Here is a 12019-nt window from a genome sequence, read left to right as displayed (position 1 = left end):
ATTCGTATTTCTTTACGTACTACACGAAATATGCAATAAAAATGGGGGTCACTATTTTAAAAAACGCATTTGATATTCATCTGACCTATGGCAGCGCCAGCTAGCGGGCCAACCATAGCGCCATCTGGTTTCTCCCTTCAAGCTAGACCAGTTTCCCCCTTAGTAGTTTTCTCGTTTGACGCTTATTTCGCGAGATATTTGGCCCGGTCCCGATTAATGGACAACCCTGTATATTTTACTGTGGCCTTACAGTACCCTATACAGCATTTGTAACTTAATATCTTCTCTCTTTTAACGTCAATAAAACTAATGCATGCGTACGTGTTACTTACGCGAAGCTGAGCTACGTTTTGTAAATGTTGAGTGTGTGTGCTGCTGTGAAGCGTACGGCTAGAGATGTTTGTGCTTGCAGCGAGTCTGCGGTCCGCCTGTGATATAGGCATCCCGCATCACAGAACGGAGATGGGGGATGCCTTCATCACGGAGAGTGAAACCAAATCAGATGTTCGCGGTACGACTGAGGCGCTGCCGGAGACTAAAAGTTTTAGCCAATGACCGCCAATTGTCGCTACCCGAACACCGCGGATCGACAGCAGCGCCAGAGGTCGCGATCAACGTGTGGACAATTTTCCTACACAACCCACGTGACCGAAAATATACGTAAACCCGCGGTAGCTGAGTGGTCAGCGCGACAGAATGTTAATCCTAAGGGCCCTGTTTCGATTCTCGGCTGGGTCGGGGATTTTCTCCGCTCAGGGACTGGGTGTTGTGTTGTCCTCATCATCATCAACTGATCCCTCGACGCGCAAGATGCCGAAGTGGCGTCAAATCGAAAGACTTGCACCCGGCGAACGGTCTACCCGACGGGAGGCCCTAGTCACACGACATTTACATTTTTATTTAGAAAATAGTCGCAGAAAACTCGTGTGCCAACCAGCCTTATAAGCCGACGCAGCGCTGGCCAAAAGGCAGTTCGACACGCCGCCCGGACTTTTAGGGATCTGTCATTCCGGGCGCAACATCCACGTGCCTCGTCTCCTGTTAGTCCCGGATTGTCAGGAGTGGTAGCTTCGGTCCGTGAATCAAGAGTGCTGTGTAACTGTAGAATGGCCTCCCTGGACAATTTTGTGGTAATGGTGTGCCGACCACTCTCCATTAGTTTTGTTACCGTCTTTTCTTTAGTGGACTTTCTCGAGCGAGAGACTTGTGAGGAAAACGTTTTATTTTTCTTCTGATATAAGAATTTCTTGCTTGGACTGTGTTTTGTTTTGACTACTTTGTCGACATCAGTAATGTTCTTGTTTATTGGTTTTTCCCAATAAAAACAGAGTAAGGAGTAACGTTCGCGTTTTGTCTCTGTTACCGCAAATACAGCGTTGTTCAGCCAGTTTCCCGAGAATTTAACGGCACTCCCGAAGTCCACAAGCCAAAAAATGAGAACTTTAAAGTGTATAATACAAATACCCGACAAAATCGTCACACAGAAATACGCGCCACGTTAGCTTTTGCCATGTTTCACGTTTTACTAACTATCAACAAATCCATATATGTTTCTATGAAGATCACAGAAAAAAGTCTTTCGTTTGCTTAGTGAATGTCAAATGAAATTTTTTTTCTCTATCTAAGGCGAAAAGCTCGGAATGACTGTGAGACTATGCCAGAGTGGCAAAGCAAAAGTCTGTAACAGCCATCTGAAAGTAGATTTGTAATAAATCCAAAACCGGCAATGGTTTTATTCAAATAAACTTTTGAAGCCATACTTGTGATGGTTCCAGTTGTAAATTATAAACCTTATAATTAAAAAAAAATGCTTTCTTTGTTGAGAAAAGGAATAGCGCTCTCTGTGGAGGGTTTTATACATGCTGTACTGTGTCACCTACTGTGTTTTTTATTATTTCAACTACTTTTTAATTGCAAAACGTTTTAAAGAGAAAGTTAGTGGACAACACTCCCTGTCTCCCTCCACTCAAACAGATTCTCATACTTGTTACCGTCCGCTCTCTGTGCCGGTCTTTCTTTTCACTTTAGAAAACTTACTTTCAGTAGTAGTTAGGCAGTAATTTACGTGATTTGGGAGTCAAGGGCAATAATCATTACTTTTAAATAACAATGACAATAATAAAAAACTTTTGTTGCTAATACTATAACAATAGACTATTTAGGGCGTAGAATAATAACCACTACCAGTCAATCTCTGTTTTCCTCTGTAAACTCGTTAGATGTTGTAACTGTACGTGCATCACAAGCTGTTTTGTATCAAAGGCAAGCAGCATATGTGCAAAAAAGCGATAGATTTAAAAAAAATGGTGAATGGATTCTCCATCTGTACTGATCTCCAACGTTGAGCGTTGAAACATGTAACTGAATGTAACAACCAGCTGAAGATAGACACAAGCCCGGAACCGGTCCTCTATTAAATAAAATCACCCTCTATTGTGACTGGTAGTAGCTGTTATTCTGCACCATGTAAAGGGACAATCACGTAGTTCAACTAGATATATTATGGGTAACGTTCAGAACAGAGTTTTGTTATGTTGTGATAACACCTGTGGAACACGTTCAGAAGTGTATTCCAGGTTGTAAGTATAATGCAATACAACAGCAAACAAACCAGTACGCAGAAGCAGTAGAAAACGCACCCTTTGATGTGGATGACGAAGCCGTCGTCGACGCCTCTGCTGATCATGTCCTTGATAGCCTCCCTGGCACGTTGAGGTCCCACATGCGCCTCTACGATTCCGTTCTTCCAGCTGTGCACATCGCGGGTATTACAGCAGCGAAAACAGAAAAATCTCCGCAGACACATTCAAAACATATGATGTGATTCTTCAATTTCTCCCGGCGTATTTGTTGCTCCAACTGACCACGGGTATACTGCCGGTTCATAGTGTCCAACGGGCACAATATTTCGGCGATCAGACATGTCGCCATCGTCAGTTGCGCTGACGAACTGAGCTCCTGAGGGCGGGCGGCAGATTTAAATCCCCTCCCCCCGCGGGCCGCTCTCTTCGCCGTCCGCGCCCGCGCGCCGGCGGTCGCGAAGACGTCGGAATCGGTCGTAGCGTTGATGTGCTTGCTACGTCCACCCTGGTCGCCAGTTCGTACTTCTTGCTGAGAGTCTTCTTAATTACATTCAATGCCGGGTCCCAAACCTTTCTGAGATTGTAGCCGCAATCTCGGTTGATAAGATCTTCCCTGGTGCGAATTTCGATAGCCTCCCTTATAACACTGTCCCAATATTTAGAGGACTGAGCCAGGATCTTGGTACGCTCAGCAAGGCTTGGAACCCGGCATTGAATGTAATTAAGAAGACTCTCAGCAAGAAGTACGAACTGGCGACCAGGGCGGACGTAGCAAGCACATCGACGCTACGACAGATTCCGACGTCTTCGCGACAGCCGGGGCGCGGGCGCGGACGGCGAAGAGAGCGGCCCGCGAGGGGAGGGGATTTAAATCGGCCGCCCGCCCTCAGGAGCACAGTTCGTCAGCGCAACTGACGATGGCTACATGTCTGATCGCCGAAATATTATGCCCGTTGGACACTATGGTCCGGCAGTATGCCCGTGGACTGTTCGAGCAACAATCAAAACAGTTTTCAGCTGAAAGTGTGTTCGTAGACTGATGACTCTCTCTCTCTCTCTCTCTCTCTCTTTCTTTCTCGCTCTCTCTTTCTCTTTCTCTGTCTCTCTCTCGCACGCACACACACACACACACACACACACACACACACACACACACACAGAAGCACCAGGATTACCAGGTATCCCGATGTAGGCAGCACAGTCCCGAATTTTCCGCTGGAAACACGATTCCCAACCACACAAAAATGGACAATATTTCATATAATATTACGGTCTCCACTTTAAATTTGTCATTGTGTGTTTAAATTTGAGGGTCAGTCCTGTGGAATTGGCTCCTCGACAGGCAGTGAGGGCACAAGGGCTGCCTACCGGCCGCCGTGTCCTCCTCTGCCTTGCGGCGTCATGCAGATGCGGTGTGGAGGCGCATGTGGTCAGTGCTATACCAGAGAGCTTCGCAAAAGCAATAGGCAACCCTTCGGGCACCAGGGGCATGCGTGCACCCTACATTGCCCCTGCAAGCCGTAGCGTCGCGACGTCGCGCTGTCGCAGTAACGAACGGACACCAGGCAGCGGTACTAACACTAGCAGAGGCTGCCATTTCAAAAGACCTATTCGCATCCGCCACACACGTGACGAGAAAACAGTGCCGCGAGTATTCCGCCCCCTTCCGCTATAAAGGTCGGCGCCAGAGCAGCACGGATCAGTTCTTCTGGCTTCGAGAGCCTCTCCTAGCCTCTGGGCGGGTGCTACTCGTCAAATCGTATTAGGACGCCCTCGTAGTATTCAGCATTCGTCGTTCTTTCCCTTGGTGCAGTCAGACTGTAACCAGGGATACAGTCTGATTTTTCTGTTTCTATGCTAGTGTTATTCCGCCAAAACCTCTCAGACAAACAGAAGCTAAACGATGGCGAAGTTCGCGTAAGGAGGGCTATGCGTGAAGCGTTCAGTGAATTCGAAAGTAAAATTCTATGTACCGACTTGACAGAAAATCCTAGGAAGTTCTGGTCTTACGTTAAATCAGTAAGTGGATCGAAACGGCATATTCACACACTCTGGGATGATAATGGCATCGATACAGAGGATGACACGCGTAAAGCTGAAATACTAAACACCTTTTTCCAAAGCTGTTTCACAGAGGAAGACCGCACTGCTGTTCCTTCTCCAAATCCTCACACAAACGAAAAAATACCTGACATCGAAATAAGTGTCCAAGGAATAGAAAAGCAATTGAAATCACTCAACAGAGGAAAGTCCACTGTATCTGACAGGGTACCAATTCGTTTTTACACAGAGTACGCAAAAGAACTTGCCCCCCCCCCCTCCCCCTTCAACAGCCGTGTACCCCAAGTGTCTAGAGGAACTTAACGTTCCAAATGATTGGAAAAGAGCACAGGTAGTTCCAGTTTTCAAGAAGGGTCGTCTAGCAGGTGCGCAAAACTATACATCTATATCTCTGACATCGATCTGTTGTAGAATTTTAGAACATGATTCTTGCTCGCGTATCATGTCATTTCTGGGAACCCAGAACCTACTCAGTAGGAATCAACATGGATTCCGGAAACAGCGATCGTGTGAGACCAAACTCGCTTTATTTGTTCATGAGACCCGAAAATTATTAGATACAGGCTCCCAGGTAGATGCCATTTTCCTTGACTTCCGGAAGGCATTCGATAGAGTTCCGCACTGTCGCCTGATAAACAAAGTAAGAGCCTACGGAATATCAGACCAGCTGTGTGGCTGAATTGAAGAGCTTTTAGCAAACAGAACACAGCATACTGTTCTCAATGGAGAGACGTATGCAGACGTTAAAGTAATCTCTGGCGTGCCACAGGGGAGTGTTATTAAAGTAATCTCTGGCGTGCCACAGGGGAGTGTTATGGGACCATTGCTTTTCACAGTATATTTAAATGACCTAGTAGATAGTGTCGGAATTTCCATGCTGCTTTTCGCGGATGCTGCTGTAGTATACTGAGAAGTTGTAGCATTAGAAAATTGCAGCGAAATGCAGAAAGATCTGCAGCGGATAGGCACTTGGTGCAGGGAGTGGCAACTGACCCTTAACGTAGAGAAATGTAATGTATTGCGAATACATAGAAAGAAGGATCCTTTATTGTGTGATTATATGATAGCGGAACAAACACTGGTAGCAGTTACTTCTGTAAAATATCTGTGAGTATGCGTACGGAACGATTTGAAGTGGAATGATCATATAAAATTTATTATTGGTGAGGTGGGTGCCAGGCTGAGATTTATTAGGAGAGTCCTTAGAAAATGTAGTCCATCAACAAAGGAGGTGGCTTACAAAACACTCGTTCGACCTATACCTGAGTATTCCTCATCGGTGTTGGATCCGTACCAGGTCGGGTTGACAGAGGAGATAGAGAAGATCCAAAGAAGAGCGGCGCGTTTCGTCACAGGGTTTTCTGATAAGAGTCATAGCGTTACGGAGATGATTAGCAAACTCAAGTGGCAGACTCTGCAAGACAGGCGCTCTGCAACGCGGTGTAGCTTTCTGTCCAGGTTTCGAGAGGGTGCGTTTCTGGATAAGGTATCGAATATATTGCTTCCCCCTACTTACACCTCCCGAGGAGATCACGAATGTAAAATTAGAGAGATTCAAGCGCACACGGAGGCTTTCCGGCAGTCGTTCTTCCCGCGAACCATACGCGACTGGAACAGGAATGGGAGGTAATGACAGTGGGACGTGAAGTGCCCTCCGCCACACACTGTTGGGTGGCTTGCGGAGTATAAATGTAGATGTAGATGTATTCAAGACAGCTTAATCGGACTTAGAATGTTGTTGTTGTTGTGGTCTTCAGTCCTGAGACTGGTTTGATGCAGCTCTTCATGCTACCCTATCCTGTGCAAGTTTCATCTCCCAGTACCTACTGCAACCTACATCCTTCTGAATCTGCTTCGTGTATTCATCTCTTGGTCTCCCTCTACGATTTTTACCCTCCACGCTGCCCTCCAATGCTAAGTTTGTGATCCTTTTGAAACGTCCCCTTAGAAGAATTATACATGACTGTGCTTAAACTGACACACAATATTTTTAGCGCAACGCAATCTGACTTTCAATAATCCCTACAAAAGAATGGCCCTGACTAACATTAACCTATACCTTTCACAAATCACTTACCTCACAAAAATCTTCGTTACTCGAACTACTGCAATACAGCGAGCGCCACTCCTGCCAGCTAAATAAAAGATTCAAACTACGGAAGGCATTAACTACTGATAGGCATAGCAAATGAAAGATTCTGATAGAGAACAAACATTGTATTTACCTCAATAGTGTTCAAAAGTCATAATGTATATAGCAGTTCATGATCTCCAGTGTTACAAATTTCAAAACTCCGCCATCTCTCTCCCCACATCCGCCACTGCTGGTGGCTCACCTCCAACTGCGCAACGCTACACGCTGTTCACATCCAGCTGCCCAACACCACAATGGCAGACAACAATGCAAACTAGCCACAGACTGCACACAGCACAGCCAGTGATTTTCATACAGAGCGCTACGTGGCGTTACCAATAAGAAAACCTAAACAGCCTACTTACATAGCCCCCATGCTCCCCACAAAAAATTTTACAAATTGTTTTGGGCAGTGGCCAATACATATTTGAAAAAATTTTTCATAATTACAATAACACAGATATCAAATGCACACACTTATTGATACAATGTTGGTCAAAAGCTAAAATTTTCTCACAGTCCATAAAGACAGTCCTGATCATTCATCACAGTAAAATTGCAGAGTTTTTCTCAAAGTCTGAGCAGTAAAAGAAAATGCACACGTAAGTAGTGGATTTTCATGCAGGCTTGATGAAGTAGTGTTGTCCTTCCAACGGAAAGACAGTGCTGACCTTCGCATGCAGACAGGTAATGGGCCACAACAGAGGAAACCCACAGCAGAGTCAGTCGACGTTTTGAAGAATATTGGTAGGTAGGTCATCACACAGTAGACCCACTGTAGTCCTGGTAGAGATTACGGTATTGGTGGGCCATCAGAGATGCAGACCCACTGCAGTCCGTGTAGAAATAATGGTATTGATGGATCATCAAAGGTGTAGACCCGCTGTAGTCCTTGTAGAGACGGCCAGCAGCCATCTGTTGTGACTGTGCAGGTGCACAATCACCATTGAAGAGTCTTGCGGATAATATAGCAAGTCCATGAAACACCACTCGTGCACTCACAAAAAAAAAAAAAAATTTTTAAATGTCCTTAGAACCAGCAATGCTGTTATCCAGTCCCTTGCTGAATTATTAACACACGTGCAAACACTATCATTCCCTACTTCACACATATTGTCCATATACTATGACCAACAGAAACGTGTGCAGTGAAACGTAACTTACAAGTTGTTTAATTTGATGAACTGGTGTCAATTACAATTTTATAACATGAGAATGCAATAACAAAGGTACAAAATACATCATTAAAGAACATGTTGTTGTTGTGGTCTTCAGTCCTGAGACTGGTTTGATGCAGCTCTCCATGCTACTCTATCCTGTGCAAGCTTCTTCATCTCCCAGTACCTACTGCAACCTACATCCTTCTGAATCTGCTTAGTGTACACATCTCTTGGTCTCCCTCTACGATTTTTACCCTCCACGCTGCCCTCCAATACTAAATTGGTGATCCCTTGATGCCTCAGAACATGTCCTACCAACCGATCCCGTCTTCTGGTCAAGTTGTGCCACAAACTTCTCTTCTCCCCAATCCTATTCAGTACATCCTCATTAGTTATGTGATCTACCCATCTAATCTTCAGCATTCTTCTGTAGCACCACATTTCAAAAGCTTCTATTCTCTTCCTGTCCAAACTATTTATTGTCCATGTTTCACTTCCATACATGGCTACACTCCATACAAATACTTTCAGAAATGACTTCCTGACACTTACATCTATACTCGATGTTAACAAATTTCTCTTCTCCAGAAACGCTTTCCTTGCCATTGCCAGTCTACATTTTATATCCTCTCTACTTCGACCATCATCAGTTATTTTGCTCCCCAAATAGCAAAACTCCTTTACTACTTTAAGTGGCTCATTTCCTATTCTAATTCCATCAGCATCACCCGACTTAATTCGACTACATTCCATTATCCTCGTTTTGCTTTTGTTGATGTTCATCTTATATTCTCCTTTCAAGACACTGTTCATTCCGTTCAGCTGCTCTTCCAAGTCCTTTGCTGTCTCTGACAGAATTACAATGTCATCGGCGAACCTCAAAGTTTTTACTTCTTCTCCATGAATTTTAATACCTACTCCGAATTTTTCTTTTGTTTCCTTTACTGCTTGCTCAATATACAGATTGAATAACATCGGGGAGAGGCTACAACCCTGTCTCACTCCTTTCCCAACCACTGCTTCCCTTTCATGCCCCTCGACTCTTATAACTGCCATCTGGTTTCTGTACAAATTGTAAATAGTCTTTCGCTCCCTGTACTTTACCCCTGACACCTTTAGAATTTGAAAGAGAGTATTCCAGTTAACATTGTCAAAAGCTTTCTCTAAGTCTACAAATGCTAGAAACGTAGGTTTGCGTTTCCTTAATCTTTCTTCTAAGATAAGTCGTAAGGTCAGTATTGTCTCACGTGTTCGAATATTTCTACGGAATCCAAACTGATCTTCCCTGAGATCGGCTTCTACCAGTTTTTCCATTCGTCTGTGAAGAATTCGCGTTAGTATTTTGCAGCTGTGACTTATTAAACTGATAGTTCGGTAATTTTCACATCTGTCAACACCTGCTTTCTTTGGGATTGTAATTATTATATTCTTCTTGAAGTCTGAGGGTACTTCGCCTGTCTCATACATCTTGCTCACCAGATGGTAGAGTTTCGTCAGGACTGGCTCTCCCAAGGCCGTCAGTAGTTCTAATGGAATGTTGTCTATTCCTGAGGCCTTGTTTCGGCTCAGGTCTTTCAGCGCTCTGTCAAACTCTTCACGCAGCATCGTATCTCCCATTTCATCTTCATCTACATCCTCTTCCATTTCTATAATATTGTCCTCAAGTACATCGCCCTTGTATAGACCCTTTGTATACTCCTTCCACCTTTCGGCTTTCCCTTCTTTTGTTAGGACTGGGTTTCCATCTGAGCTCTTGATATTCATACAAGTCGTTCTCTTTTCCCCAAAGGTCTCTTTAATTTTCCTGTAGGCAGTATCTATCTTACCCCTAGTGAGATAAGCCTCTAAATCCTTACATTTGTCCTCTAGCCATCCCTGCTTAGCCATTTTGCACTTCCTGTCGATCTCATTTTTGAGACGTTTGTATTCCTTTTTGCCTGCTTCACTTACTGCATTTTTGTATTTTCTCCTTTCATCAATTAAATTCAGTATCTCTTCTGTTACCCAAGGATTACTACTAGCCCTCGTCTTTTTACCTACTTGATCCTCTGTTACCTTCACTATTTCATTCCTCAAAGCTGCCCATTCTTCTTCTACTGTATTTCTTTCCCCCATTCCTGTCAATTGTTGCCTTATGTTCTGCCTGAAACTCTGCACAACCTGTGGTTTGGTCAGTTTATCCAGGTCCCATCTCCTTAAATTCCCACCTTTTTGTAGTTTCTTCGGTTGTAATCTGCAGTTCATAACCAATAGATTGTGGTCAGAGTCCACATCTGCCCCTGGAAATGTCATACAATTTAAAACCTGGTTCCTAAATCTCTGTCTTACCATTATATAATCTATCTGATACCTTTTAGTATCTTCAGGGTTCTTCCATGTATACAACCTTCTTTTATGATTCTTGAACCAAGTGTTATCTATGTTAAAGTTATGCTCTGTGCAAAATTCTAACAGACGGCTTCCTCTTTCATTTCTTACCCCCAATCTATATTCACCTACTACGTTTACTCCTCTCCCTTTTCCTACACTCGAATTCCAGTCACCCATGACTATTAAATTTTCGTCTCCCTTCACTATCTGAATAATTTCTTTTATGTCATCATACATTTCATCAGTTTCTTCATCATCTGCAGAGCTAGTTGGCATATAAACTTGTACTACTTTCGTAGGCGTGGGCTTCGTGTCTATCGTGGCCAGAATAATGCGTTCACTATGCTGTTTGTAGTAGTGTACCCGCACTCCTATTTTTTTATTCATTATTAAACCTCCTGCATTACCCCTGTTTGATTTTGTATTTATAACCCTGTATTCACCTGACCAAAAATCTTGTTCCTCCTGTTACCGAACTTCACTAATTCCCACTATATCTAAGTTTAACCTATCCATTTCCCTTTTTAAATTTTCTAACCTACCTGCTCGATTAGAATATTTTCCATATAAATGTATTTGACTATGAAGACACTGAATGTGTTACTTCTCAGACACTGGTACCACCATACTGTCAAGTCATCACATCTGTGAGACACATTAATTGTGATTTTGTTATTGCCGTCGAATCAGACGTTTCTTTCCTTCGTCAATAAACTTCTGGAAACTTTCATCACTGTTTTCCCTGTGTCGGTGTGAGCGGCTCATCAGTTGGCACACCACTCTTTCGATCCTTTTGGAGACTGCTCAGACCGTGGAGCCGCTACTATTCTGTCACGTTGCTCCTCGCTTGACATCACGAGGCAGAAGTGTACCCCGTAGCGGACCACCCACCAGGCAAAATTCCTTGCCAGTACAGTGAATCGAACCCAGATTTTCCGCATGGTAGCCATCTACGCTGATCACTCACACACAGAGGAAGACGAGTTTGTAAAGACTGCTGGAATTCAAGATTCTGCTTTTAGATTTAGTCAGAGAGCTAAGTTGGCAAACCTGACTTAACAGCCGTGGTTTTCGAGTAGCGAGTCAGAAATCGAAATTAGCATTTCTTACCAATTCTTTGCTAGAACAGCTACGTAACATTGGGCAGTTTCTTTCCTCTGTGGAATCCTCGGTCGTCTTGAAGACACTAAATGATTGTTGTGTCAAAACGTTCAAAAGAGAAACGGATGATTACTTGCAGTGAGATATTAACTATTTTGAGGAACGATTTGACTTTGAAGAGAATGTTTACAAAGCTTTCAAGCCAGTCTCATTTACGGGGGAACAGGCTCAGTTTCAGCATTCATAGCAGTGGCTTCTTCGTACGAACTTCTTGTAGACGAGGATTTGATGATCGAAAAGTATATCCAGTAAACACCTTTCTGAAGGAAGAAGAGAACTTTTGTAAGCTGAAGTCTGATGAATGGATGGAATTTTTTTGTCATTTTGAAAATAGTGAAAAACTGTTGAACCTCTTTTCCGTACCTCATTCCAATGGTGCTCCAGAAAGCAATTTCATCTTCATGAAGAACACATGGTGAGATGACAGAAAGCGTTTATCAACGGCTATATTAGAAGCTGAATTAAGGGTGAAGATGAATTACTCATTTACGTGCCTGTAGTTTCGTCCTTTTGTCGACGGGGGAGAGTGGAAGGTCCTATTAAGGAGGTTA

The sequence above is a fragment of the Schistocerca nitens genome, chromosome 9, assembly GCF_023898315.1.
Source record: "Schistocerca nitens isolate TAMUIC-IGC-003100 chromosome 9, iqSchNite1.1, whole genome shotgun sequence".
In the NCBI taxonomy this organism is placed as follows: domain Eukaryota; kingdom Metazoa; phylum Arthropoda; class Insecta; order Orthoptera; family Acrididae; genus Schistocerca; species Schistocerca nitens.
Note: the sequence above shows the minus strand (reverse complement) of the source record.